Here is a 5,084-nt window from a genome sequence, read left to right on the forward strand (position 1 = left end):
GTAAAAAAAATAGCATAATTGTCCTCCAATAAGGAAATATATGATGCAGCCTTCCCCAAGCTTAGTCCGTGTATTTAACCATTATTCTTTGAGTGCCTACTATGTACCAGGCACTGTTCTAGATGCTTGGGAACACAGCAATGAACGAATAACTTGACCAGGGTTTCATGACTCAGCCGTGGGAAAGACCCGGCTGAATATTTTCAAGCCCCTTCCATTTCTAACATTCTGAGAACAACATACAGCCATTTTGGTCATCCTAAGCGTGGACAGTGTCTTCACCTACGTCTCAACCCTGCCCAGTTCTTGAGCCTTCATTGTACAAAGCGCCAACTTCTATGAAATAACATCCCCTGTCCTGCTCTTTTGGCCCCCGCCCACATTCCCTGCCCCACCTCCTGCGGCTCCCGGGTGCATTCCAGCCACACTGAAGCGCTGCATGTTTCCAGGTGACCCATGCCTGTGCCCCTGGGCCTTGGCAGAGGAGGCAAACTCCGTAGAACACCCTCCTTCAGCTTGTGCACCACGAGTCTCCATTCATTTTCTATGGAAGTAAAATTTCCAGAATATAAGGGGCGCCTGGGTGGTTCAGTCGGTGGGTGTCCAACTCTTGATTTCAGCGCAAGTCATCATCTCACAGTGTGAGGGACTGAGCCCCACATTGAGCTCTGTGCTGACAGTGTGGAGCCCACTTGGGATTCTCTCTCTCTCCTTCTCGCTGCCTCTTCCCTGCTCACACACATGCAATCTCTCTTTCTCTCACTCTCAAGATAAATAAATAAACATGTAAAACTTCACATAACACAGGATGAACTGTTTAAAATGATACAATTTAGTGGCATTTAACACATTCACAATGCTGTGCAACCATTACCTTCCACTCTGGAGAGCAAGTCCTACTTGCACACTTCCAGTCACTGTCTGAGATCCTACACCAGACCACCTGGGCCACCAGGCAAGTGGACCCGTCCCTTATAATAAAACCCCCATCACAGTGGTCACACTGGCCCCAACTTACTCTCCCGTCATCAGATCTAGACATCCCGCTGCACTGAACTGACACATCCAGAACTTTGAGGATACCTCCACAGGGCCACTAGCACAGGGTCCCTTTTCCCAAGGAGCAAACCTTAGAAACTACTTAGCTGCCCTGCCTCCCAGCCCAGCCCATGTCATCATCCTTCGTCCTTCCTTCTCTTCTACCTGCTCTTCCTCTACTCCTTCTCTCTTCCTTTCTCCATCCCTTCCCTCTCTTCTCCCTCTGCACCTCCTCACCCTGCACAACACTTTGTACACTTTATACTTTGTACAGTTTTTACTGAAGTTGTAGCACTCTCTAGATTGTGTCATCTTCTGCCACTAATAAGGTCAAGTCTTGACATTGATGAGAGTGATTGTCTATTCCCTTCTTGCATGTACCATCTCTAATCCCTCCATGAGGCTGGGAAAGGATATGTAACTTCCAAAGGCCATGTGGTTAAGTCAGTGGATCTGGGATTTCGACCCATGTCTGTCTGGATCCAAAAATCCATCCTTTTTACACTCAACTGCCCTGATTCCCCTTGTAGCGGTTCTTTTGCTATTAAAACCATAACTTTCCCCCAGTCCCAAAGTAAAGCCAATCTGTCTCAAAGAGAACCTGCCAAGACTAATACCTCTCACATGATATCCTCACCCTCAGAGCCCCCTGAGTTAAGACAGAACAGCCCCTTTTAAGCTCTTCACCTGTCTGGTATGTTGCTCCTTCTTAAGTCTCGCTAGCATGAACTGAAGTGTCGCTAATTTGCTCATTAGCACTTTATTATAATCTTCTTTATATGTGATAGCAGCACATAATGAATTACTTTCTTTTGTAAAATTTTTTAATGTTTTATTTATGTTTGATACAAAGAGAGACAGAGCATGAGAGGGGGAGGGGCAGAGAGAGAAGGAGACACAGAACTGGAAGCAGGCTCCAGGCTCTGAGCTAGCTGTCAGCACAGAGCCCGACGTGGAGCTCGAACTCACGAGTGTGAGATCTGACCTGAGCCGAAGTCGGAGGCTTAACTGACTGAGCCACCCAGGCGCCCCCATAATGAATTACTTTCTAAATGTATGTCTTCTGCGTTATTTACACTAGTGTTCTTGTAAACCTGTATTGTGTTTTGGGGTGGATTATTTAGCTACCTAGCAAAAATCATGAAAGTATTTATGTTCCTTTCTTCACTTGTACCATTCCTGGGAATTGATCACAAGGGAAAAAGCAACATTTCATGACGTTTATATTGGCATTAACAGCACATTTAAAAGTCAAAGACCTAAAGAAACCTAGGTGTTTAACAGTTGGGGATGGTCAACTAAATGATACATGAATGATGGGAGATTATTATTTAAAAATAATAAAGATGAGGGACACCTGGGTGGCTCAATGGGTTAAGTGTTGAACTCTTGATTTCAGCTCAGGTCGTGCTTATGGTTTGTGAGACTGGGCCTTGTGTCAGTCTTCGTGCTGACAGCGCAGAGCCTGCTTGGGATTCTCTTTCTCTCTCAAAATAAACAAATACACATTTTTAAAAAGTAATAAATATAAATGCCATAGCACTGAAACACGTGAAAAAAGTAGAACACAATTCTACATCCAACTATGCGAAAGCTATATGCACATATCAATACAGTTTGGAATGGATATTGTGATATGAGGATGGGTGGAGATTCTGTGTTTTTTAAATTAGAATTTCTTTGTGACATTTAAAAAGTGATGAAAGGGTGGATTGCTGAAGTTCTGAGGCCATTCTCAAAGGACTGGTCTTTTCATTAATCTCAAGTTCATCTAGAGGTGACAGCGGCTCTTCACCATCCACCCCAGTGAGGAATGCCAGCTTTGGGCATCCGGCCTCGAGTGTTGGCTTGTTCAACAAACCTTAAATCGAGAGTTACCTGCTAGACAATCTGGTTTGGGATAAGTCCATCCCATTGATATTGGAGCATGAGGGGCTAAGGGAGAAGGGAAATGGGGTTGAGTTGCACTCATTTCAGCTGGAGTACCAACCTGGGATGGTCTCTTGAAACAGACAGGAGCCTCTGAGCCAAGCCTGGTAAAAATAAGTGAGCAGCCTGGTAAAAATTCAGTCTTTCCCAAGCACATTGGGATTGTGTATCATTTTCTCTTCCCCACATTCTTTCTAAGATCAACTCCACCCACATGTGGCTCATATACACCCTCTTCTGCACAGTGAATGAAGTGGGAACTTTTCATGAGGAGACATTTAATGTCTATAACCATCACATTGGGATCCAAATGTTAAATGTTAATCAGAGCTGCTAAGTGGACCATTTGAAACTCTTTTTCACACAAACACCTCGTCAGCCAGGAAATGGACATGACCGATCTAGCCCCAGGGACACTCCAAGGGAGACTCACCTGCAGAAGTCATCTTGGAGACATTCCACAAGGATGATGCATCCTACACGCCACGACGTGAAAAGCGTTGGTCAGATTGGAAGTCCACAGCTGTCTTGTGAAGCATTTCATGCTTGAAAACGAATACCATTATCCTGGAGCTCTGGACCGTTAATCATCGAGCTTTCACCTTCAGATAACACTTGGTTTGTCCAGAATATCAGAATCTCTAAAGATGGAAAGAGGAAGAAGGTTTGCAGTTACATAACAGCCTTAGAAATCCTGAATTTTCAAAAAGGCAGGAGGGATGGATATTTGACTAACTTGAAGGGTGTGTCTATTTGTCACTGGGTGGATCAAGGTGATGCATCAGTACTACTTCACCTACAAACAAAAGGGTGACCTCAGCACCCAGGAGCAGCTCTGTAACCTGGGTACACCCCTCATGAAGCTCAGGTTGAAAATATGTGTTTGTTATGTTAGTTAGGCACCAACTATTTTTAAATGAATATTCCATTCATCTTTGCCATGTGAGCTGTAAAGGCTGAAAGTCCCAATATACTGATATACAGATTAATGATCTTCAATTGTATCTCTGTGGTTAAGAGGCAGGATGCTGCACTCAACAGAGAGAAAGGGCTCTTCCTAATGAACGGAGAATGAAGCAGGTGGCCAAATGCTAAGGACCCAACATACAAGTGCAGTTACATTGTGTATGTAGGGAAAGTGCCGATACATACATTTCATGGGTTTGAGAATAAGAAGTTTATACCCATGGAACTTCATCCAACAGTAAGATGTCGAATGTGGATTCAATGTGTAGAATTGTAGTGGGGACAATGCCCGTGTGAGCGGAAATCCAGAGGGGTCTGGGTGAGGCTTGGAGAACCATCAGACCACCAAGCACATGGAAGGCGGGTAGATGTGTCCTTCACTGCCGTGCAGTCAACGGAAAACTCACCAAGGTCACTGGGGAGTCTGGAAGCTGCAGTCAGCTCCAGAGAGCCTTCCCTTGTGCCAGAACAGCCCGCCTTCCCTCAGGCCCCGGCTCGGAGCAGTCCTCGGGGGGGACTCATCTTGGCACACGTACTTCAATGGATTTCAGAGCCCGTAGAGGGGGTCCTTGGTCAGTTATATTCCTAAAAGTTGGAGGTCTATAACGCACAGAATCAGGGCTGTCTCAAAGCTGCCTACAAACCCCACTAGTACTGAGAAAACAGCATGATCTATGGTAGGGATATAAATTAAGGGTATATAAGCCACTGAGGAAACAAAATAAAATAAAAACCAGACCCATGCTTTGGGAGACAGATGACGAACAGAGAAAGGGTAGGACCGATTTCTTACCTAACAATGAGCACAGTCCACTAACATGCTAACTGGACCCACACAAACAAACAAAACAGACACTCTTTTGCTATAGAGAAGTCAGGATTCATTAACTAACACTGACAATAGTTATGGTTTGGACTTTAGCCGATGTAGAGTTGTAGAATATATTCCCCAATGAGCAATTCATCTGTTGATATATGCTCTGGATGCAGTTTGAATAAATTTATGCTAGAGTCTTGGATATCTGCCTATTTATTTTTTATAATGCTAGACTAATATAATACGGACCAACACATCTCTCTAAGTCAGATTAGTAGAATCAAATGAAACACAGAAAAAGATCAGAGTGCAAATAAAGGCTTACTATTTGATA

This window comes from Suricata suricatta, chromosome 7 (genome assembly GCF_006229205.1).
Source record: "Suricata suricatta isolate VVHF042 chromosome 7, meerkat_22Aug2017_6uvM2_HiC, whole genome shotgun sequence".
Lineage (NCBI taxonomy): Eukaryota > Metazoa > Chordata > Mammalia > Carnivora > Herpestidae > Suricata > Suricata suricatta.